This window comes from Halictus rubicundus, chromosome 1 (genome assembly GCF_050948215.1).
Source record: "Halictus rubicundus isolate RS-2024b chromosome 1, iyHalRubi1_principal, whole genome shotgun sequence".
In the NCBI taxonomy this organism is placed as follows: domain Eukaryota; kingdom Metazoa; phylum Arthropoda; class Insecta; order Hymenoptera; family Halictidae; genus Halictus; species Halictus rubicundus.
The window spans coordinates 28,534,475-28,560,706 of NC_135149.1; the positions used below are offsets into that span (position 1 = coordinate 28,534,475).

The following is a 26,232-nucleotide window of genomic DNA, read 5'->3' on the forward strand; positions in this document are numbered from 1 at the left end:
TTGATTTTCGAACGCAGACGGAATGACGAGTGAAATTTTCATTTTTTCGACGACTCCAGGTGTCCGTTAATGTCCCCCACCCCGTCGCGCTATCCCATAACGTGGAAAGATATTTCCATCGTGTCCTGGACTACCTGGAATCGAAAGTACCGATTTTTTTCGCCGGGAATCCACCCCTCTAGCAAACGACGGCTGAGCCGGTGGACCGTTATTTAAAGGTTCCTTTTTTGGCTAATGGTTTTCTCACACGGACGCCGGAACGGTACAAACCCCTTCTTTCCTGATATTCGAAACCCCGTGGAAAAAGCTAACGAGAGACGCTCCGTAAAAAAAAATACCGTGACTTTGACCCGAGGGAATTTTCGAAGACTATTTTAATTCCTCTGTGCAAACAGAAAAATTCTTCAGGAATCGTTGGATTCGAGAAAACTTTTTTAAGACTTCTGACGCGGTGGGGATGATAGTCTACTATGAATTGACCATAGACGAAACGATACACTTTTTCAAAAATAATTTGACAAGTCCTTTTTCGCTATTTTTATATATTTTTCGTTTTATTAGAACTCGGAATAGATTTTTGAGAAAGTTTAAAATGAATTATCGATATTGCAGATTTAAAAATTTTTCTCGACTTGCAAAATATTGTTCGGAATGGAATAGAACGGAAAATCCCATGGAAAACGTAATGAGAGACGCTCCGTAAAAAAAATACCGTGACTTTGACCCGAGGGAATTTTCGAAGACTATTTTAATTCCTCTGTGCAAACAAAAAAATTCTTCAGGGATCCTTGGATTCGAGAAAATTTATTGAAGACTACAGACACAGTGAGGATGACAGTCTACTATGAATTGGCCATGGATGAAACGAAAAAATCGCTCTTTTTCAAAAATAATTTGATAACTCCTCTTTGGTCATTGTTATATATTTTTACTCTTATAGCTGTTACATTTTTCTTTTTATTAGCACTCGGAATAGATTTTTGAGAAAGTTTAAAATGGATTATCGATAATACAAGTTTCAAAATTTTTCTCCACTTGCAGAATATTGTTCGGAATGAAATAGAACGGAAAAACTCCATGGAAAAAATAACGAGAGTCGCTCCGTAAAAAAAATACCGTGACTTTGGCCCGAGGGAATTTTCGATCAGACTATTTTAATTCCTCTACTGAACAAAGAAAGTCAAATTCTTTTAACCATAACATTCAGTGAAATACGAAACCTGAAATAAAATTGATGGTGAAGGAACGTAGAGTGAAGAATCGGAACATCTGATAAAATAAGGGAACTGTATTTTGGATTATTCTCATGATTATTCCCACTGTATTACGCTCACGAAGAAGCAATAATTGCAATTAAAAGCAGACGGGGGTGTGTCGAGACGATTCCGAAACTGCGATTTCACTTTTTAATGTTTTAATGCATACGTTCATTTAAATATATATTTGTACTTCTCCTGGCATTAACAACTAATTTCAATTCAAAATAAGCATCCAAGAAAAAGAAGATTTTGATCTTCTTGAGTTTAATTAAACCGTGAATTAATTAGAGCAACTCACAAATCAAGTGTCTCTTGAACTTCTCTACATTCTTGTGTTACCTCGCTGTACCTGAAAAATAACGAGCGTAGCAATTTTACAAAATAGTGTGCTCAGATACGATCTGAAGCATCGTTTTAATTAAGCTTCGTCCTAATTGGAATAAATTACGAAACACGTGTTACTTGAACCGATTTGCATCCTATCAACGTCCGTCTGTACACAAATCTTTATTATCATTTTCACCCTGGAATAACGGGATATGGGTCGATTCTGACCCGGAACGACGAACGTTCTAATTTTCAAAATCAACTTTAATCTCGAGACAAATAGGTCAAATAAAATTGGTGGTCGCAGACTCGAAAGGATCTAACCGTGATAGATATAAAATCAGCGAAGAAGTATGAAAAGAGTTTCCCCGAACTTCCGTCGACTAACTGTACTCCCATCTCGGGTTTCCGGTTTCAGGAAATCCCAGGAAAGTTCCCAAGCGTATCCCCGAGCATCCCGGTCGCAGTAACATAATCGATTCCTTACGTAAATGAACGGCGAACGGGTTGAGTTACGCCTAAGTGCATTAGTCTTTTGGTAAAATCGGGCGAATCTCGATTCGAGGAAACACGATATTTTCTACGGGGCTAAACGGGTCTTTAAGGAAGCGATATCTGGGACCGCGGCGCCTGACCCATTTTAGAGAAGGGTTACCCGGCAACCCTTTCGCCTAACGGGCCACCACTATTTTTCCCACATTCTACTTTCCACGAAACGGCGGCTACCTGATTCTGAACAGGGTGGAAAGCGGCAGACACGAATTAAACGATCCCCTCGCCACGCAGGTGACGCAACAGGCTAGATCAAAATTAATTTCCCGCCATCGATCCTCTCTCTCTCTCTCTCTCTCTCTCTCTCTCTCTCTCTCTCTCTCTCTCTCTCACGAAATCTGCGCTCTCCGCATTTGCATCCCCTTTCGATTTCTTTGTTCACAGCTGGTCCGAATTGTTGACGTGTCGTGCATCCCTCTGAGACTGCTTTTTATAGTGATTCTTCCTCCTATTCGGCTGATTTACATTTCGATGCTGGCTACAATTAGGCGGAATTTGTTACTTGGGCTGCGGAGACAGTTTTAGTATGTTTTTCTGGGCCTCGGTTTTTGGGGGTTGCATTTGAAAAATTGATGGGGAGAAGACGGAGATACCGATAACTTCAACATTTATTTATTAACCCTATGCACTCCGAGCTATTCTAATTCCAAAACATTTCTTTCGACCTAGAATATTTTCCTTGTATACATTTTTTTCATGTTATACATACAAAAATGGTGCAATTTGCAACCATTTATTTTGCAATCGTACAATACTGAAATTTTTAGTATTTTATTAAATACAAACAAATTTAATAATGTAGTCAATATTTTGAATAATCATACAGCAATTTTTAGTGACGTCATACAGTCGCCATTCGAGTACTTCACGTACGGTTTATTTAGCGACTATTTTCCCATACAGCTAGCGTATCACAGTTTCTAAATTCTTAAGGAACACTATTAAAATTGAGGAAATTATTATTTGTATTATAGAATTTTAATATTTTACTATCACAGAACGTACCTTAACATTGAAGTTAAATATAAAATTACGATCAGTGAAAGTACAAAAACACGAGCTCTTTCCACTTGAATAGTTTGGTTATTTCAAACAATACTATATCACTTACAGAAGTTGTAGGGTTTAAGAAACAACATAATAAATGATATTCTTGCAAGTGGAGGCGTAGAGAACATATCACCTTTGTTTTTTTTAATGGAATGTCCAATTTTTTATGCTCGGTTTCGATATATTGGCGCATTCTGAGTATAAAAGTACTAAAGTGCATTTATCCTAAAACTTACCGTTGCTGAGATATTCGACTGTTTTCGCGAAGAATGTTCGAAATGTCGGCCATCTTGCGTTTCTCTTACCTTCTCCATAAATCAGAAGCACCTCCAATTGTTCTTCGAATGAAAATTTCATATTGACTATCTTCTGTTCACTAACTGAGAAACTGACTGACACCGAGAGACGTCGAAAGCCAATGTTTACATTTGACGTAGTGAGCATGTCCTTGAATACATACTATAATGAAAGTAATAGAATGAAAGCAGTCAAATATCTCAGCAACGATAAGTTTTAGTGCTTTTCAATGTCAAAAATTGGACATTCCATCTAGAAGGACAAAGGTGACCTCTACATCTTCTCTACGCCTCCACTTGCAAGAATATCATTTATTATGTAGTTTCTCAAACCCTACAACTTCTGTGAGATACATTTTCTCGTATTGTTTGAAATAACCAAGATATTCAAGCGGACAGAGTTCGTGAGACACACTGTATATAAATTAGACTGTGTATAAAATAGATTTATATGAAACAGCATGAACGTGAGAACCAATGATAACATTAGACACGATACGTCGCACAGTGGTCCCAATCGATGAATTAGGAGGAAAAAAGTTAAAAATTGAAGGTAACAAAAAACACGTGTCAGTGAATTTTTTATGTACTATATATCCCACAGAGACACAAAGTGACCTTTGGTATTAGCTTCATTAACAATGAAACAAATGACGAACGCAAATATCGCGTCCAGCAAATAACCTGATGTTATAAATACTTTAATATTCATAATCATATGAATTCCACAGTTGAAGATAAATATAAAACTACAAATTTATTTCAATTTAATGGCTCATATTATTATTTCTACTTCGGGACATCTTGATACACATGGTCTTCGTTTCTTTTGTAAGCTATTCCACGCGTTGTGGAGTGCAGAACCCAAGTTACTAATTGTTACCAATTGAAACTATTTTTGGGCGATAGTAACATTCTTATACTTGATATAAATTCGAAAATTGTTTGCCTTTAGTTGCCATTTTCTGAGAAATAATTTTTTTTGTGGACAGAGTGCGTGGTATAACTCGGCGGGACATGGTGATTCACCTGAAGGAATTAGGTGTTATGCAGTCGACTATGACCAAGAATCGTCGTATGCTCGTAAATTATTTAGAAAATAAGCTAAAAAGTACAGGAGCTGCAAAGTTTTCAAGTGGAGGTGTACAAAAATATGTATATAATTTCGCCATCGACTTCATTATGGTCTCATTCAATGTGGAATGAAAAAATTTATAAATAACGGTATTCTGCTCAACAGAACAAATGATTTTAGTATTTTTTCCTGCTAAATCGTCGATTGGGACCAGTGTGCGTCGCCGAGGTTCGAAGCAGTAATTACCGGAACAAACAGCACAATCCATAATTCCATTAAAGAACAATACCACCGAATACAACGAAACCCACTGTATCCCCATAAAATCTCGGCGAAGAATCGCCTCGAAGTCCCAATTGAGGGCCATTCAAGCAATATTCGAGATCATTGCCCGCACAAGAAGGCGCACACGAGCTCTAATCCACTCGAAGAAGCGAAGACCGTCATCGGGCATGCTTGTACTCTCGCGCGAGAGAAAGGTGTCCGAAAACCTCTGTACCATCGACCGTGGCATTATTGTTCCAGATTCTGTTCCCGACAATGTCCCCGTAGAAGCGGCGGTTTTGAGTGGCGGGCCGGTCTCGTTTGCAGTGAGCATAATCGTGACAAATGAGGATGTCGAATCACACCGGTGAATCGAAAAGAAGGAGAGAAAGAGAGAGAGAGAGAGATCGGTTCACAGGCCGGTCGGTCCGTGAATCAGGCCCATTTTCGTTCATGACTCTTTTCAGCTTTAATCATCGTTAATCCGCGGCCATAAACTACCCGCACGATGTAAATAGCTCGGAAACGTCAATCTAAAAGCTGGAAGGGAGGATGAATTGGCCGCGACAGCGAAACCCATGGTGTAACGCGCGCGTCCCCGCACCGTCTATGGGAACCACTTCGGGATCGTTTTAATCCGATTCGTTCTCGCGGCATTGTTTCACCCGGCCCGGCTAGGCTAATTCGGCACATTGTTACTCCATTATGCTCGCGAGCCGACATTCACCGGGAGAGTCAGCCGAGTCGACGAGGGACGAAGGAAAGAAGGGGGAGGGGACGGAGAGAACGCGCACCAGAGGGTGGCGGTGCTCTCTCGACGTTATTGGACAAGAGCTTACCCTGGCCTCGCGCTTTGCCCCCAGTCGACCGCCGAGTCTGCGCCCTTTTGTTTCCGCGATTGTAACTATGGAAAGCCGTGGAAACGCTATGAATCGCGCACCGATGTTACCACTCGGTCTGGGAAGGCTAGTTTCGCTGAATAGTTCCCGACCGGGGGTAGAACCGCCGCGCTTTGTGACCTTTCGACATCCCCACGCTGAGGGGTGGTTTTCAATTCGATCTCGAGGTCTGCACGGGTTTTTCTGTTTAGGCTTTGCGAGCTAGTTTGATTTGGTTGGTATGCCACTTCATATGGCCTCTTTCGTAGTCTTGAATACCATTAAAAACCTAAGGGGTGGCTTCTGCAGAAAAATTCCAGGAATTTGGGGTCTTCTCAAATTAGGGGAGGAGGGTAGACAAATCGATGAAGGGAAGAAGTGATTCCCAAAGATTCCTTAATTTTAAAAAAAGAAGACGAGCACGTAAGTAAATTCAATCTTCTCCCTTCTGTAAGACACTTCACTTTTACGGTCTTTTCTCGATATATGTCCGAAACATCTATCCGATAAAAGTCATACAACTATCCTCACTTCCGTGAAGTATACCCCGCGAGGGTCCCTAAAACTCGAGTGGCCTCAATCGTCTTTTCTACGTCTCAAAGAACAATATCTTCTAGCCGATACATGTCCCTGGTCAGACCCGTGTTGTGGACATATATCGAGAAAACACTGTATACATTTTACGCTTGATAGGTTCAGCGTTAAGGTGCCTAAAGCATCTTGGCAACCCTCCTCTCAGTCTCAATTAGCAGCTGATTAAATGAAGACCAAAGTGATCTTCACCCCTGCGAGTCGCATCGGCGATAAGCGATGACGATGACAGGAGCAGCTCATTTTCGGGGGTGAAAAGTAGGAGGGTCTTGAATGGGGTTGGTCGAGAGGGCGGCGTGACGTCATTGGCTGACAGCGGCGATTCTGCGCAGGGGTGGCTGCACGCGTCGTCGACCTTCTGCAACCCCTAGAAACAGTTCCTCTGAAGACTGCAGATGATGTCATAATGACACAAAATCGCTAGACCTAACGAATGTCCCGGAGAACTATAATTTTTACCAACAATATTAAAATTGGTGGGACAATCATACTCTCTCTCAATAGTGCCCTTGTTAGACCCTGTTCTGGCTGCGAAACAACGTTCTTAATTTCAACCCCCTTTTTCGCTTAAAATAATCAATAAAAACCTGACGTTTCAACATTGTTCATTACAAGTAGATTACGGATTTTTATTTCAACGTTCTTTTGGCTTAAAATAATTAATAAAAATATGACGTTGTAAAAATTGACTGGGTTCCATGTCTTCAACATTGTTCATTACAAGTCGATCGCGGATTTTAATTTCAACCATCTTTTGGCTTAAAATAATCAATAAAAACATGACGTCGTAGAAATTTACTAGGATCCATGTTTTCAACATTGTTCATTACAAGTAGATTGCGAATTTTAATTTCAACCCTCTTTTGGCTTAAAATAATCAATAAAAACATGACGTCGTAGAAATTGACTAGGATCCGTGTCTTCAACATTGTTCATTATAAGCAGAATGCGGACTTCATTCATTTATGGCAAAAAGGAGTATGTCCAACTTAAAATAAAGAGGATCAAATGAGTTAGAAATGCCAATTTATTATTTTCAGCTCGTTAAACCGATTAAATCACGAATGAAATGTCAACTTGACATCTTGCGATTAACGCAATTTTCATTTTGCCCAAAGATCCGCGATATAATTACAATACCGTGAACCGTGATACCTAGTGGTCCACCGAAAACAATAGCAACCTCCACAACCCTCATTTCACTCACAAACCGAAAATACAGCCGAGGATGTACAGACATCTTCATTAGCAACAATCCTCCGAATCTTTCCGTAAAAATGCCGCAATCTCCGTCCCCTTTAGACCCTCATTACCTCGAAGAGAGCCGAAACGACAGTCTCGAAAAATCCCTCGAAAATCCCACCGGAATCAATCTAAATCACCCCCACCCCTCTCTCCCAATCCCAACCCCATCACTCACGCCTCCCGAAAATTCCTCGTAGCGGACGCACCGACAACACCTCGCCTCCTCCCCGGAGCTCATCAATTTTTCTGAAAAAATGCGCGGCGACCGCCTCGAGTACCGCGCGAGTCCGCTCGCCGGGTCACTTCGTCTCGCTCGAATTCATCATGCCCGGTCGGTCCTAAGTCGCCGCAGCATCCTCATCGATCAGCATCAAGCATCGTGCTCGGGGACCCTCCCACAATCACCCCCACCAGGTGCGGGGTGCATCGGGCGACAAGAAGCAGAAGCACGTGGACTGGCAGAGAGCGAGCGGGAAGGAAGGAAGCAAAGAAACAAACAAACAAAGACAAAGAAACAAAGAGAGAGGGAGAGAGAGAGAGAGAGGAGCCCGAGGGCGCAGCACGCCGCTCGCCAGCCGGTGGACGAGTGCGCGACAGTAGACGAAGACGAGAGAAGAAGAGCCTGAGACGGTGGCAGAAGCGTGTATGCGTCGTCGATCCCGCTCGCTCTACTCGCGGCGCGGCTGTGGTCTCGGGAGGACCCGGCGTACCCGGTCCTCGGGTCGGACAGAGAGGGTTGAGAGCGGGTCGTGGTGGGGGGAACCCGCGTCTGAGACGCGGAGGAACGGCGCGAGGGCGGGGAGAACGCCGGGTTGTCGTTCGGTTTGACGGGGTGGGGCATCGGTACCCGGCCTAGGTGGTGGGGGGCCGCGAACCGTCGAGCAGCTCTGTGCCGCATGGAGGGGGCAGCGAGAGCTCCGTCTCCCCTCCTCTCTGTCTCTCTCTCGCCCCTCGGAGGGGTTCAGTCATCTCGCGCCAGCCGAGCCACGCGCACTCGCCTGCCTCAGATTCTGGGCTCGGTGAAAGACTCTCTTCCAAAAAACGCTTCGCACGTTCTGTGCGATTCTCGCACACGCGCGACATACATATATATATATATACATATATATATATATATCACTCCTGTTCGCCACTTTCTCCTCCACCCCTGCGCGCGACGAACGGGGGTTGCAAAAGCGGATCGGTCAAGAGCTTCCTTCGTTGTTCCTCGCGACCATCGGTCACGCGGACACACAGGCTAGCAGGCACCACCCCCTACCGATGGAAACCGCGGAACACCCCCACTTCGTGGACCGTCGAGCCCCACCAGGTGGTAGGAACCAGCTCCGTGCGGAACAACGTCGAGTTTCCTCCGTGCAGAACCAGTGATCCTCTCCTTCTTCAGATCATCCCCTTCGGGAGATTGCGGTGCTATCTTTTTCTCTTTCTTTCTTTCTCTATCTCTATATTTTCTTGTTTCTTCTACCACCACCACCACCACCACCACCACCACCACCCCCGCCCCGAGAAGATTATACTCGGAGGAAGAAAGAATTTCGGTGATTCGAAACAGTGCGACAGAAAGACACGTGCAAACGCATATACACGGAGGCGCACGTACACACGGTTTCTTGTTTCGCGTCGTCGAGAGTTTTTGCGCGTTTCCACGCGGCCTATACGCTCGCGCTCGTCGGCGGCGCCCGGCGAGATCATCTCCGTGTGCACGCGCGCACGCCCCACCCCTCGGGCAACCCCGCCACCACCAGTTCGGCAACGCAGACCCCTCCCCCTTCGGCCCCCCCGGGGGCCAACGGAGACGCGCGAGCGGCTCGCAGCGAGGACAGTGGCATCGCATCGCGCGTCTATCGACTTCGACCCGGTGGATGATCGGTGGTGCCGCGGGGACTTCCGGTTTGTTGGACCGTCGAGAGGGTGGCTGGCACTCGGCCGCAGTTCGCGCCGCGACACGAAATCATGCGAGGTCGGCCGGCTCGGGTTCGATGACAGTGCGACGACGACGACGACACGGGAAACAGAGAGAGAGAGAGAGAGAGAGATATATATATATATATCCAGTGGTTGACGTATATTTGATTTGATATATATTTTTTGTTTCTTTTTGTATTTGTTCTTCGGTGGACGGTGTGATTGGCCGATTGTGATTGCTTCGTTCTGCGTCGATATTTTATCCTTCACCCGTTTCGTGATCAGTGAGATCGAAGACCTGTAACGATCTGCGTCGACGACTTTTTTTTGTTGTTGTTGTTGTTGTTGTTGTTGGTTTCTCCTCGTTTTGTTCTCGTCGTTGAACTCGGGGAAGTTCTCGAGGGTGGACGTTCTTCGTGTTTGGCCGTGGAGCCGATGACAGAGTGACGTCCGAGGACCTGGACACTGTTTCTATTTGCATACTGTCGCGAGTGAGTGTGATGAGACACGGTGACGCACGGATCGCGGAAGATTAGACACGGTCCTGGACACGGCCACTTCCGGTATCACGGGCTTCCTCGAGGACTATGCTGCCCGGGGACAGCCGCCGAGAGGACACTCGTTGAGATCGCACACGAGGTAAGCGTTCGTATCCTCTCGATCCAAACCCTCCGTCGATGATGACAAGTGACGCGCGAACAGAGTCTGTCGAAGATTCGCCGAGTGATTAGGCTACGTCTCGTACAAGCGGATCCGTAAGGATAGATCGAGGCGAATCTTTCGAGGAACTCGCTCGAGAGTGGAAAAAGTGTTGGCGTCTTGATTGCCGGTTGCTCGAGCACTTCTTCCTTCCGTTTTTTCCGCGGAACATGCCTGGCGCATTAGAATAACCGGGATTAATTTACACGTAATTAGCCCTAATTGCGCCTACAATGTTCACACGAGCCTCGACTCCGTCAGATGCATGGAACGTGATAAATCGACGATCGACATTCATGTATTCGACGGATTTTCCGTATCGCCGCGAAAATAGTCGATCTTTTATTCGTTTCCGGGGTGAAAGCGTTACCATAAAAAAACAATAGGATTCCATTTTTTTTTAAACAATTCGGATCGGGAAGTTTTGGTCGATAAGAATCGATCTTGTTGAGTTTTTGTACTGATTGATGTTGGGGTACGCTGGGTAAAGTGTTCTGGAATGTTTATTGTCCTGAAGGGATTTTAAATTATGTTAGTTGTTATGATGGTAGTCTGCAGTGGGACAATTTTGGTTACGCTTAGGTTGCTGTCAATTTTATGGTCTTTGGTGGGATTGGTATACTTTTTGGGAAGTGCTAAGGGTTTGTTTCAGTGAAGTGGGAATATGGTTTTTGACTTAGGGGGGTTTGGGATTTATAATTATTGTATTGTTTCGTCGTAGCTTCTACATTTTTCGTTGAGCATTTTATTCGGTGAAATTGTTCAGCAAATCTTCATTTCTTGCGTCGCTATTCTGTTCGAACATGATTTTAAGTTCTTCGTTAGTATTCTTATAGTTTTCATAAGAGATTAGGCTCCTCTGGGTGAAGTTGGAACACATATACTGTTAATCTGAGGATGTGTGTAAAACCTTCTTTAGATTGCATTTCCGTCCTGGGACAATTTCACAAAAAAATGCCAGGCACTCTAATATTCTTCGGACTGAAAACAATTATCATTTCTGATAAAAAAAGAAACAATTATCAGTACTGTCCTGGGACAATTGCGTAAAAAAGGCACTTTAATATTCTTCAGACTGAAAACAATGATCAGTTTAGAAGAACAAACTTCCAAGCATCGAATAGAGTTTCTTTGTAAACAAATACAATATCCACACCGATGGAAATATCGTGAACAACCCCTATCTGCAACCCCTATTTTAAGGGTATAATCTAAACTAAACTCTTTCAATCTATACTAAACTGCAAACGTATAAATAACCACAGTGTATATCTCGAACCGAGGTTCTAAAATTCGCATTTAGCAACATGCACAATGCCACGAAAATACTCGATGATTAACCCCCTGACGATACCGTTTAGGACCACTTTGTACCATTTTGTGCCATTTCGTGCCGGAGCTAGAGACGTTCTACGATTCTAATTTCCCATCTGCCAATGTAAATTACCGGCTATTCGTATTCAATGATGCGGTTACGAGAATGTGTCGAAGAAAATTAGTTCTTCGAAGTCTTAAATGGCCTGAAAGAGGAAACGCACGCGCCGATTTTTCGTAACGTACGCGGCAAAACTATTTGCTCGCTGGGCTGGCAATTAAACGCGCCGTCCCGATGTCTGTCATGCATCATCGTTCATCCTGAAATCATCAATACGGCCGCGGTTCTTTCAGAATCGACAAAAGCGTCCTCTGAAAGAATTCTGCTCGCTGCGAATTCACGGAACAAGCTAAAATGACAATGGCGTCTAACGTCTTAAAAGACTAACGTCTTTCATGCGGCTTAAAACCACCGAAAAAACGTCCGTTCAAGAGAATTCTGCGTACAAAAATTAGTCTATCCAAGACAATAGACCGCGAGCAAACGATCTAAAAATAAGCAGCGCAGGTGCGAATAGACGGCAAATATTGACAAGAGCTCTCGGCCCGAAGGTAACCGCGAATCGCCCCGTGGTCCGAGGAGCAGTTTCGGTATCGATGAAAAGCGCGGAAAACCGGCGGTCGGGTTTATTTATAATTTATACGAGGCGGCACGCGCGCGGCAACAAAGTGTCCGAATTATGTCAGCGAAGTGCGATGGGTTATTGCGATGGGGCGGCAGTAAAGTCAGTTGGCAGCCACTTAGTCGGCTCCGGGATTCCTCGAGCCCAGGGAAGACGGATTTAGCATCGACGGGCGCGTTATTGTTCGAATTACTCCCGCGTTTCCGCGCGCGCGGGAAAAAGAAGCGCAGCGCAAATCGTATTCTGGAAACGCGAGGAGGCCTCGCGGGAACGCGTAATTGCACGCCGCGAAGGGAAAATACTTCTCCTTCTCCTCCTCTTCTTTTTCTCGCTGTTTCCGTTAGAGCGGAAAATTAGCGTTGCTCACTCCGGCAACCTGGAAATAACTGATATTCTTTTTCTTCTTTCTTCTTCGTTACTGCTCGCGACGATCCTATCGGGACGAGGGAACGCGATTTTCGAGCCGACAGAAAAGACACGCGATACGGCAGCGCGAACGGGGGTGGCGAGGGGCGAGGGGGGTGGAATTTTTATGGCGATTCGTTTCCTCGAAGGAGAGAGCCGCCTGTAATCAGAATCGCGAGCCACGATAACGCGACCGACCGAGCAGAATAACCGCTCTCCTACGGAGTCCTTCTTTTCGCACAGCCACCGTGAATTCTGAAATGTTCCCCGGCTCCTTTGTAATCACGGAACTATAGTCGTCGAGCTCTGTGATTTCACGTCGCTGGGAACGCCGTCGAAATGCGAGCTGTAATTGTTTTAATCGATGCTGTTCGCCGGTGTTCGCCACGATTCTTAGGCGGTAATGGATACCAGTTAAAAGCTTGTCCCGTGATTGATGATTTTTTAGCAGGCCCTTCGGCCGTTGCCGCGGTTCTATTAGACTTTGAGAATGAATCCCTTTGAGCGGGGAATTTATCTTGTGCTAAGTCCTTTTTGGTTTCGCATTTTCGTCAATCCATTTTGCTGGTTTAATTGATCGAGGTTTGGTGTAGAAGTTTCCTACGATTTTTGATAGTAATACGTAAGATTTGTGAACGTTTGTGCTCGAGGATTTTTTAGCGAAGGTGGTTATTTTAAGGGTTAGGGTCAGGGTGACATTTCAATCACGAAAAGTGTGATTTCCTTCGCGACTGTTTTTATTTAACCGGAAATGCCCACTTCCAAATGACTGTGAGAAAGTGGAGCTGGACAATTTGTTTGTAAACATTGAGCCTGAATGGAGCCATTGTGTCTTTCTTGAGAGGACTTCCCGATTCGACTAGGTTTCTTCGGCCACTGGTACTGAGAATTAATTATGCAATCATCAGTTAGTAATTTTGACTTCTAGATAAGTAGACAAAGTGTGAAAATTTGGTCTTTTGGAATTTTTTGAAATATTTAGCTCTGAGTGACAGGAAGATTCAGAATTTAGAAAGTGACATGTATGTATGAAGCTGGTATGTAATTGTTGTATGCATAATTCCAGTAAAAGCAAATTTCATTTGTGATGCTGCAGAAAATATCATCAAACCTATCATCAGTAAATTGACGTGTTAACGTTGCAATGCAGTTTCAGTCTGAAAAGTGTCTCCTCTGAATTTTATTCTGATACAATGATGAAGAACGTTGACTTTCCAAGTACACCTAAGCAACATGAATGACAGCTAGGTAACTACACTTGTGCATTACAAATTAACGAAAACTAGAAAGAAGACAGATTGAGATAGATTATTATTGATTATTTAAGATTGATTATTCAAGTTTTTGAGAACGATTGCGACCCCATATTTAACTTTTAGTCGGCAAACAAGCTAACAATATTAACCATTTATATAATAAAAAGAATGAGTGGTTCTATTTCATTCCAATAGGTGTTGAATAATATCTCCTCAGGACCTTGATATATGTTTCAGAAAAACATTTTCAGTAGTTTAACCACTAACAGAAGTTAGGAGAGTGACTCAAGAGCTAATACTAATTTTTCCCAGTACTCGGTGAAAATATTCAATATTAACCATTTATACAATAAAAAGAATCAGTAGTTCTATTTCATTCCAGTAAGTATTCAATAATATCTGCTTGATACCTTGATATATTTTTCAGAAAAATATTTTCAGTACTTTAACGACCAACAGAAGTTAGGAGAGTGATTCAAAAGCTAATACTAATTTTTGCCAGTGAATCAAGAGCTAATACTAATTTTTCCCAGTGTTCGGTGAAAATATTCAATATTAACCATTCGCATAATAAAAAAATCAGTAGTTCTATTTCATTCCAGGAGGTGTTCAATAATATCTCCTTGAGACCTTGATATATTTTTCAGAAAAATATTTTCAGTACTTTAACGACCAACAGAAGTTTGGAAAATGACTCAAAAGCTAATACTAATTTTTGCCAGTGACTCAACAGCTAATACCAATTTTTCCCAGTGACTCAAGAGCTAACACTAATTTTTCCCAGTGTCGGTGAAAATATTCAATATTAACCATTTATATAATAAAAAGAATCAGTAGTTCTCTTCCATTCCAGTAAGTATTCAATAATATCTGCTTGAGACCTTGATATATTTTTCAGAAAAATATTTTCAGTAGTTTAACGACCAACAGAAGTCAGAAGAGTGACTCAAAAGCTAATACTAATTTTTCCCAGTGACTCAACAGCCAATACCAATTTCTCCCAGTGACTCAATAGCTAATACCAATTTCTCCCGGTGTCGATAAAAATATTCCAACCTCCTGCCTACTTGCAATTACCAACTGAATGTGATCCCCAGCATCAAGAACTCCCTCGATCGCTGAGAACTTGATGAAAAATCGTTCGATCGGAGCCACCTCGATCCCGAGCTAACTAAAACCCCCTGCAATCGAAGACAAGCAGCCTCTCTCGGTTGGTCCGCGGATACAGACATCAGCAGCTTGTCCAGATATCGATCAGTCCGGCTCGGTCTCCGCGCATCGAAATCTCCGGCCGAAAAACCCCGGCAAAACCGCAACGGAGGCAAATCAAGTAACGAGACGAGCCATAAACAAGCATTTAAGAAAAAGGAAAAGAAGAAAAAAAAAAAGAAACGAGAGCCCGACGAAAACGAACCGAACGAAACGAACAACCGAAGAAGAGAGACCCTGGGGTCCCTCTCGTCGGTAAGGGAGGAGGAGGAGACTAAAAGGGGAAGAGATTCTGTACGGACAAGAAGAAGAAGAAGAAGAAGAAGAAGAAATGAAGAAATCATGGGAAAAACGTGTACCGGGGAAGTGTACTTGTTGATACACGGTCCGAATCTCTCGAGAATGGAGGAAAGAGCACATGAAACACGAACTGTGTGTAAGATGAAGAGGGACAGAAACGGGGGATGGGGGTGGGAGAGAGGAGGAGGTCTCGAGGGGGAGAGTGGCGGGAGGGAGGGGAGGAAGAAAACCTCGAAACAATTGGAGGCGCGGAGGCGGCCGCATTTCATGTTGGCTGGCATCGGCTCCCTTTAAAGAGTCTCTTGCTTTTTGTTAGCTCTTCGAAAATTATGATTGTTTGTCCGCGAGATTTACTGCGCCCGGGGGCCTCCGCAGTGCCGGTACAACGGAGCCGTGGTGCCCTCCGGGTGCACCCGCGAGGACCCCGAGAGCCGAAAGGGGACACAGTCGCAGGGGGTGGGGGTGGGGGGTGGGGGGAGGGTGGTTTGCCCAGATTAGAGAATCAGGAAAGTCACGACACCGATCTACGTCCCAGCTACCGAATACCGTGCACGCGCTCCTCTTCCTGCTTCTTCTTGCTCGGGAGATTCTCTTCTGCGTCTGTGTTTGTCGAGCTCCTACCCCCCTTTACGGGCCCCCCCTTCTCACACGTCCCCCCCTTATCGTCGGCGTTATCGTAATCTGCCGCGAAGATTAGCCGTGTTTGACTTGGCTCTCGCTAGGCGATCAAAAGATTCCGCTGCTCCAGTTTAGGATGGTTTTGGAATTTCGAGATTTCTGGGTGGAGCTTGCTGGGGGATGACCACTTGAGGAGGGATGTTTGGTAGTCGATCTGGGGGTTGAGGATTCGTGCAGGATTTAGAGCGATTTCAAATTTTTACTGCCCCGGTTTCACATCGTTTTCGGAGTCTGACGTCTTCAGGGTGCTTTGATTTGGGTTGATGAAGAATTAAGGGGGTTGAGAATGATTGCACGTGGTTTGGGAAGCTCCGGAGGGTGGGAATTTGGATTTGGTTGAGGTGTAGCTTGATTAGAAATTTTTGCTGCCCCGGTTTCACATCGTTTTCGGAGTCTGACGTCTTCAGGGTGTTTTGATTTGGGTTGATGAAGAATTAAGGGGGTTGGGAATGCTTGCACGTGGTTTGGGAAGCTCCGGAGGGTGGGAATTTGGATTTGGTTGAGGTGTAGCTTGATTAGAAATTTTTGCTGCCCCGGTTTCACATCGTTTTCGGAGTCTGACGTCTTCAGGGTGCTTTGATTTGGGTTGATGAAGAATTAAGGGGGTTGAGAATGATTGCACGTGGTTTGGGAAGCTCCGGAGGGTGGGAATTTGGATTTGGTTGAGGTGTAGCTTGATTAGAAATTTTTGCTGCCCCGGTTTCACATCGTTTTCGGAGTCTGACGTCTTCAGGGTGTTTTGATTTGGGTTGATGAAGAATTAAGGGGGTTGGGAATGCTTGCACGTGGTTTGGGAAGCTCCGGAGGGTGGGAATTTGGATTTGGTTGAGGTGTAGCTTGATTAGAAATTTTTGCTGCCCCGGTTTCACATCGTTTTCGGAGTCTGACGTCTTCAGGGTGCTTTGATTTGGGTTGATGAAGAATTAAGGGGGTTGGGAATGCTTGCACGTGGTTTGGGAAGCTCCGGAGGGTGGGAATTTGGATTTGGTTGAGGTGTAGCTTGATTAGAAATTTTTGCTGCCCCGGTTTCACATCGTTTTCGGAGTCTGACGTCTTCAGGGTGCTTTGATTTGGGTTGATGAAGAATTAAGGGGGTTGGGAATGCTTGCACGTGGTTTGGGAAGCTCCGGAGGGTGGGAATTTGGATTTGGTTGAGGTGTAGCTTGATTAGAAATTTTTGCTGCTCCAGATTTCAATGATTTTGGAGTTTAACGGTCTGGGGTATTTTTTTATAGCGATTGATGAAGCATTTAAGGGGTTGAAGATGTGAGAACGTGTTGTGCGAACGTCTGAAGGGTGGAAATTTGGATTAAATTGAGGTTACGTTTGATTAGAAATTTGCACTGTTCTAGTTTCCCATGATTTTTGAATTTTATGCTCCCAGGGTGTTTTGATTGGGGTTGCTGGAGGATTAAAGGGGTTGAAATGCATGCATGTGGTTTGCGAACCTCTGGAGAGTGGGAATTTGCATTTGGTTGAGGTCTAGCTTGATTAGAAATTTTTGCTGCTCCAGGTTCCAATCATTTTTGAATTTAATGCTCCAAGGGTGTTTTGATTGGGGTTGCTGGAGGATTGGAGGGGTTGAGAGTGCAAAGTCAGGGTGTAGGAGGCTCTCGAGCCTGGAAGTTTGAATTTAGTCAACTTCCAGGTCGGTTAAAAATTTGTACTGGCCTAATTTTGGAAGATTTTGGAAGATTTTGGAATTTCGTGCCCTGAAATTGCTCTCGGCTTTTGGAGGGTTGTGAAAATGAGAGGAGGGATGTTTGTGAGTTTCTGGAGGCTGAGAATAAGGTTTTCTCTGGAATTCGGGAAGATTAAAAATTTGAACTGCTTTGGTTTGCTATAATTTTGGAATTTGGTGCTCCGGGGTTTGGTTTGGTTAGGGTTGTTGTAGAATTGAAGGGGTTGAGAATGCGAGGAGGGGATTCAGACGCTTCTGAAAGCTAGTTAAGGTTTATTTATTTAGCAGTGCGATTAGAAATTTTCACAGCTCCAATTTTCGATGATCTTGGACCTTGTCTCCCGCTGTCGAGGAGGCTAAGAAAATTTGGGTCAAGGAGAAGGTGGGGGGAAATATTTCTGAAATGACTTTCTTTTATCCACTTTGTTCTGATGCAAATGCAGACGGTATTATTACCATTTATCCGGTAACTTGTAGATCATATAATGAAGGTCTCCGTCTCGAGCGGAGTGCGAAAGGTTAATAATTGCAAACATTATGCAAATTGTAAGGCATAGCTATTCATAGTTGCAAAATAGTATTTTGCTACTGATTACACAAACTGGATAATATTTGAATGGAAGAAAACCGATTTTTATATTCTCCTCAGACGTTCGGTCTCATTCTAGGTTATGGTTCTCGAACGTTGCGATTACGTTTGGTTACAAATTACGAAATCTGAGATACTAATTTTGAAATTGGAAAATCTTGGCTCAGTTAAACCACTCGTTAATTCCCCGCGATACAATTTTATACTTTTAACTTTTATATTTTTTACTTTTATATCTTAATATACTTCCTTTATAAACTTGCGATTTGGATTCCAATTAGCAGACTACCGAGATCGGAGAACTCTTCTAATTAATTGACTCGTTCGGAGTAAAATTTTACAGTTCGCACACATAGCCTACTTTTATTCGCAAATATTTCAAGACTTCGAGTCCGAACGGTTATCAAAAATGACTTACGTAGTAAAAATCCGAGAAATAAAATTCTCAAAAATCAGAACACAGCGGAGACGCAAGAGATCTGATGGGCCCGAGCTGAGAGCCTCTGCCGCGGCGTGTTTATTAATGTCTCCGGGCAGATATAAACCGACTTAACGCCGGCCTTTTTATTTTCGCGCTCGTAAAAATGAGCTAATGAATCCGTAGGAGTTCCAGGAATCTCCGTGGAAATGTTTATTGAGACCGATAATTGCGATCGGTACGATAAAACACGACCCGGCGTCATCCGCGTCTGAATTTTCCATTGGAAAATCGCGAATCTGTTTCGAACGTATAATAAAACAGCGTTGGCCCAGCTCTCTCGCTCGTAAACCATCGACTTTTGAACTCGATACACGCGGTACTCGGCTGATTTATTCGGTATCTTATTGTGCCTCCGAACTAAACCCGACCTGGCCGTCCCAAAAAGTGGCTCTCCCACTATCTCTCTTGCTCTCTTTACCCCTCTCTCTCTCTTGCTCTCTCTCCGGTCGGTCTCCCTCTACTACGTCTTCGGCGATCGCTCTATAAATTTCACGAGTCTTTCGAACCCTATATTTTCTCGTTATCCTCGCGTTTTGCACGACACGTTTTATTAAAGTACGATAATTTTACGAGCCCGCGCAGCCTCTCCCGGGTCCACCGGGTCCCGGGCGACCTCTTCGTCCTCCCCGTCCTTCTTCTCGGTTCCTGCCACCCAGGCGGCTTCCCTTTTCCCTCTGTTTCACGGTTTTCGAGGGATCCCACCTTCTGGATCGGGTTTCTCCGTTCCGCCGTTCCTTCGTTTTCGTTCCTCTCGGTTCGAGGCACCGTGGATGGAATTCGCTCTGTTCGCAATCAACGGCCCGCGGGAATTAGCCTGCCGGCTCCTCGTTTGCCCCGCAGCTCTGCTGATCCTCCATAATTCCCCATCGGCCCCGAAAGCTACTTAGATGATGCATTGCTCCTCGGGCTCGATCGACAAAAATAAGAGAAAAGAGAATGATGGAAACGACGATCGAGAACCAACCAAGAGATATATACGGAGACTCGGGCCTAATCGATCGAGCCTCGTTTGACGCGAATTACTTCCTCAAAACGTGGACCGGGGCAGTGGTGAAGGTAAACAGATTGATTCGATGGATGGTGGAGAAAATGATTGGAAAATTTGATGGTGGTCGGGATCGCGAGGAAAATTGTGGGAGTTGCTTTTCACTATTTTTGTAGATTTTTAAGATGAAAATCGGGGTTGTGAGGCGAGATTTGTGGAATGGCCGGTTTTTACCATTTTTAGGCACTCGCAGATCAGTTTTTGGACAATTGCGAGGGAATTTTTAATATTTCTATAACTGCCCTGAGTCTAGAAAACGAATTTACTTAGTTTTTTCTTTGTTGGTTCAGATGTACAAATTGTACACAGCGGGGTGTACCATTTTTAGTCACCTGTACCTTATTCTCACCAATTTTTATGAAATTTGTAGTATGTATACAACTGCCTGTCCGTAAAACGTATTTAGTAAGTTTTCTCGTCGTTGGTCCAGATAAAATAATTGCAGACAGCGAGGTTTGCCATTTTTACCATTTTTATTCACTCACAGATCATTTTTTCGATAATTGCGATGAGATTTTTAGTATGTATACAACTGGCCTGAGTCTATAAAACGAATTTACTAAGTTTTCTCATTGTTGGTTCAGATAACAAAATTGCAGACAGCGAGGTTTGCCATTTTTACCATTTTTAGTCACTCGTCCCTCACTCTCACCAATTGCTATGAGATTTGTAGTATGTATTCAACTCCCTGGCTTTAAAACGTATTTACTACTTTTTCTCATTGTTGGTCCGGATAAAAAATTCTGCTACTATATTTTCAGTGATGTTTACTCGTTATTAGTTTTCGAATTAGTTTCCGTCATTAGTTTCCGTCATTAGTTTTCTCTTTACACATGACATACGAGCTGTGTTACACTGTTTAGATCCGTCGATGGCAAACAGACAATTGCACGAAAAGACGCAAGATTGTGACCATTACAATTACAACTCATTGTGCACACGAGCGAAAGAAGAAGATTAAAATGTTCTTCATAAATTCAACGAAATACAATCTGTTAAAAAACTCTTTTTGCTCGTCATCTATTAAACCAGATCATCTAGTTTCTGTAAAAAAGGACTCAATCGACTTGGTTCCATTTTCAAAAGGTTATTGTGTCTTGTAAGAAGTGGTTGGTTAGTTTCAAGCGGCTTGCTGGATATTGAACGTACTTGCTCGTCGGAGGAATTCGATCGAGCAAAATTCACGAAACGCGTGTTCAGGCCTTTTTTTTTTTGTTATTCTTGCCGAGACTTCTTACTTCGAACGCGAAAGATGTATGCAAAACTAATTTATGTTGATTATGTGAGAAACTGCGACAGTCTTATGCGCGACCGGAGAAACGGAGAATTTTAATAGTCATATTAGCTTCCTTAGAGGGATGTGTGCGTAGTGTCACTATGTTTAGTCCGGTCGATCATGGCTGCGTTGTTTTTCCGCGTGCATTGTTTCCGAGCTGCTGGTAATTTATCCTGTTCATGCGTGGGCTAGAATTGCTTAAATTATTTTTCAATCTTGCATCCGTGCGGTAGATTGAGCATGTTAATAAAAACATTTTCAAGTTACAATAAAATTCGTAACACAAGGTTTCCTTGGAAATTCCCCTAATGTCTCCCGACAGATTATTATTCCAAAGCATTGTGCCAACTTTGCGATGACACTTCAGGGTGTATTTAGGGCCTCGTAGGCCCAGCAAAAATATTTCTTTCGCCTCATTTTCTTCACGTTCCACAACAAATATAAAAATTTTCTTACTTCTTTCGAGCATAAAAATTTTGCGGCTTCAGATACGATTTTTGTATATTTAACACGTTAATTGCCATGTCAGTCACAAATGACTGACAGTGATTTTTGACTAGGTTTAGACATTCATTTTTATTGTAACATATCCAGATACACTAGATTTTTTAAAGATTTCTAGAATTCAAAAAGGTTAAAACATCATCCCCTATAATACATTTAAAATTTCGAGTTTCGCTTCCGTTAATTAAATCACTCTGATTTTGTAAGAATTTCTGGGAGTGATATGTGACAGTGAACGTGTGAAAAGCAATTTCCGAACGATTAATGACAAATTACAAATTCAACAAAATTCGTATTACAAGGTTCCCCGGAAATTCCCCTAATGTCTCCCGACAGATTATTATTCCAAAGCATTGTGCCAACTTTGCGATGACACTTCAGGGTGTATTTAGGGCCTCGTAGGCCCAGCAAAAATACTTCTTTCGCCTAATTTTCTCCACGTTCCATAACAAATATAAAAATTTCCTTACTTCTTTCGAGCATAAAAATTGTGCAGCTCCGGATGCGATTTTTGTACATTTAAAAGCAATTTCCGAACGATTAGTGACAAATTACAGATTCAACAAAATTCGTAATACAAGGTTCCCCGGAAATTCCCCTAATGGCTCCCGACAGATTATTATTCCAAAGCATTGTGCCAACTTTGCGATGACACTTCAGGGTGTATTTAGGGCCTCGTAGGCCCAGCAAAAATACTTCTTTCGCCTAATTTTCTCCACGTTCCACAACAAATATAAAAATTTCCTTACTTCTTTCGAGCATAAAAATTGTGCAGCTCCGGATGCGATTTTTGTACATTTAAAAGCAATTTCCGAACGATTAGTGACAAATTACAGATTCAACAAAATTCGTATCACAAGGTTCCCCGGAAATTCCCCTAATGTCTCCCGACAGATTATTATTCCAAAGCATTCTGCCAACTTTGCGATGACACTTCAGGGTGTAGTTAGGGGCTTGCAGCTCCAGCAAAAATATTACTTTCGCCTAATTTTCTCCACGTTCCATAACAAATATAAAAATTTCCTGACTTCTTTCGAGCATAAAAATTGTGCAGCTACAGATGCGATTTTTGTACATTTAAAAGCACTTTCCGAGCGAAATTTTTTCGTCATTTCTTGGGAAGGACTCGTGTCGTTTGGTACCTGAAGAGACGAGGCTATCATTGCGGGTTGAGCGAGCGTGTACCCCAGGTTGATGGGTATCGCGAACAGATTCAAAGTTTCGAGAGTAACCCATTCAATTACCACGGTTCGATCCGCGATTCGTCGAGCCTTGGAGGAACCGCGAAGGGAATATGGGGAACGAGACGACGGCTACGACGACGCCGAAGAAGAAGAAGAAGAAGAAGAAGAAGAAGAAGCGGGTCGTTCGTCCACGTCCGACTGTACCTTCCCCGGAGAAGGCAGCTCGGGCAGTAAAAGGCCTAAAGTTTTTAATACTTTCAGTTGTTTTTATGGCGGCTGGCATTTGCTCTTTTTTATTGTTCGTCTCCTCTTTCCTTCTCCCTCGCGGCAGCAACACGCACACGACCCTTTAGCCGAACGTCGAAAAGAGAATACGAGTGAGAGAGAGAGAGAGAGAGAGAGAGAGAGAGAGAGATAGATAGATAAAGACAGAAAGAAAGAAAAAGAGAGAGAATGAAAAGGATAGTACGCGAACACGCGGTTACAAGAGAGAAGGAAACGAGCCAAACGAGAGAAAGACCTCAGTCTCTCAGACCTTCTCTGATGTACGACTCGGCGGTCCGCGTGAAAAAAATCCCATAAACCAGTAAAAAAGCACGGGGTCTCTGGGCCAGAAGGGAGGACGAGGGCAGACGAAAGAACAGCCGGGACAAGGGAAGAAGAAGAAGAAGAAGAGGAGGAGGAGGAGGAGGAGGAGGGCCCAGTATCGCTAAAGGAATTCCTCTTATGACGAACCACGCGTGATTTTCTCTCATTCCCCCACCCTACGAGGAACATCCAGTTCGAATGTGCACTTCTTCACCTCCCTTTACAACCATTCTCCTATTTCTCCTTCTTCTTCGTCTTCTTCTTCGCCGTCGTATTCTCCCTGTACTCCTCCTCCACCTCCTCGTCGCGTCGTCGTCCTCTTCTTTTGCTGCCCTCCGGCGGGTTCGACGCGGCCGTGAAACCGCGCGATCCCGATGCAACGAATTAAAAAGCGAAGACAGAAGAATTTCGAATGACTAATGACGGCCACATGTGCCCGAGCCGCGTCTATTCTTCTTCCAAAGAGACTCTCGGCCACGGAGACGGACGACGACGTTCTCGCGACGCTCCGGGACTGCGTTTCCCTCCTTCGAAAGGTTTCCTCAGGGTTGCTAACATGACTTCCAGGTGGCTCGGGGCTTTTTGGAATTTTTTGACATTTTTTGGGCTTGGGGGAAATTTTTTTTCGGGGGCAAGTGAGCTAGGTGATCTTCTTTTGTGTTCTGGGAATTATTTTGTTCAGGGTTTAGGGGATACGTATTCTTTTCGTTGAGGAGGTTGGTGGCTAGGTGATTTCGAGGTGGTTCGGGGCTTTTCGGAATTTTTTTGCAATTTTTTGACTCTCGGGGAAATTATTTTTCGGGGGGAAGTGAGCTAGGTGGTCTTCTTTTTCTGTGGGTGGCTTGAGGAAGAGTTTGCTTGCGATTTTTTTTTGGTGGTCTGGGAATTATTTTGCGCAGGATTTAGGGGATATGTCTTTTTTTTGTTGAGGAGGTTGGTGGCTAGGTGATTTCGAGGTGGGTCGGGGCTTTTCGGAATTTTTTTGCAATTTTTTGACTCTCGGGGAAATTATTTTTCGGGGGGAAGTGAGCTAGGTGGTCTTCTTTTTCTGTTGGTGGCTTGAGGAAGAGTTTGCTTGCGATTTTTTTGGTGGTCTGGGAATTATTTTGCGCAGGAGTTGAGGAGATGTATCTTCTTTTTGTTGAAAAGGTTGGTGGTTAGGTGATTTCGAGGTGGTTGGGGGCATTTTATAATTTTTTTGCAATTTTTTGACTTTGGGGGAAACATTTTTTGGGAGGAAGTGAGCTAGGTGCTCTTCTTTTTCTGTGGGTGGGTTGAGGAAGAGTTTGCTTGCGATTTTTTTGGTGGTCTGGGAATTATTTTGCGCAGGAGTCGAGGAGATGTGTCTTCTTTTTGTTGAGCAGGTTGGTGGCTAGATTTCTTTGTTATTGTTTACTAATTTGGAAATATTTCTTGCTTCAGAGTTGAGGCGATCTTTTCTTCTTTTCTTCTTTTTGAGAATTTTTTGAAGAGTGGAGGACGATTTGAAGTGTCAGTCTTTTGAGAATTTTTGCAACTTTGGTGTGTTGAAAAATTACTCTTTGCTTGGCAAGTGACCGAGTTACTCTCCTTTTTGATGAGAATGATTTGAGACAGGATTTTCCTGCGGTTTCTCTTGCTCAGAAATTGACAGGTTATGTCTTCTTTTTATCAGGAAGGCTTGAGTCAAGATGTTCTTGTTATTTGTTAGCAATTTAACGAATTTTGGCGTCAGAATTGAGGGTTTCTTGAGGGTTGGAGGACAATTTACAGATAGGTGGGGCTTTTGAGAATATTTTTGCTATTCTTCAATGTATTGGAAAATTATTTTTGCTTTGAAATTGAACAGACTGGCCTTCTTTTACATAATAATGGCTTGAGAGAGGATTTTGTTGCGGTTTCTCAGCGGTTTGGCAATTATCTTGCTCAGGAATTGACTGAATTGACTTTATTAAGAAAACTCGAGTCAAGATGTTCTTGCTATTTTTTACTAATTTTACCATTTTTTGGTTCAGAATAGAGAGATTGTCTTCCCTTCTTGATAAAGAAAGCTCAACAAATTCCTCTGCAATCTTTTTGCTTCGAAATTGCGGAAAAATGTTCTCTTTTTGATCAAGATTTTCGTGCAATTTTCTAGTGACTAAAATTATATTTTCTAGTGTGGAATTTTTCTTCTTTCAAATAAAAAAGACCCGGGACTAAAAAGTGTCATGCTCTAAATGATTCCACGAGAATCGATTGTTTTACCTGTTCTGCTTCTCTTCCCAGTTTCTCTGCTCACTCAGGTCCTCAAATATTGACTTAAAACTTGTTCAGTTGTTTTCTTTGGACCACTAAACATCTCACGTCGGAGACAGGTGTGCGAACTTATTTGAACAATGTTTAAACAGTCCTCCACCTGACCTCGGCTCCAAACCTGTGCTAAAAAAGTGTCACAACCCCTAGAAAAAAAAAAAGAAAATAATCGCATCCTTAACCATACAGTGTCCTAGTTATTTTCAATATTCCTAATGACATTTCTTACTTTACTGCGAATAATTTTACAATTATGGTACATACCTCTGGAAAATATAATAATCACATCCTTGGTCATTGAGAAAACTCTGTTAGTTATTTTCAATATTTCTGATGACGTTTCTTGCTTCGCCGAAAATAATTGTGCAGTTATGCTATTTTCGAAAGCCCCCTGGAAAATATAATAATTACATCCTTAGTCATTGAGAATACTCTGCCAGTTAGTTCTTTTTAATATTTCTTATCGCCTTGTTAATCATTGCGCACTGATGGCACACAAAATTCCCCCAAAAAATAATAATTATATCCTGAATTTTCCAATCGCCCTGCAAATTACTATGTCCTCGCAAAGATTGCCAAGCCAAAGAGCATGTGCAATAACAACGATCAGCGTTCCCATTGTAC

The 26,232-nt window shown here is 43.2% G+C and overlaps 1 protein-coding gene across 3 annotated transcripts in view; it reads left to right on the forward strand.

The window, feature by feature from the left end:
* The first annotated feature begins 9,884 nt into the window (after positions 1-9,884).
* Positions 9,885-26,232, forward strand: part of LOC143360219 (zinc finger protein castor homolog 1) — a 216,152-nt gene continuing 199,804 nt past the window's right edge. For all 3 annotated transcript variants that reach the window (XM_076798879.1, XM_076798923.1, XM_076798912.1), the window contains exon 1: positions 9,885-10,081. The gene's annotated coding sequence lies outside the window, so the exon portion shown is untranslated. The remainder of the gene's footprint in view (positions 10,082-26,232) is intronic.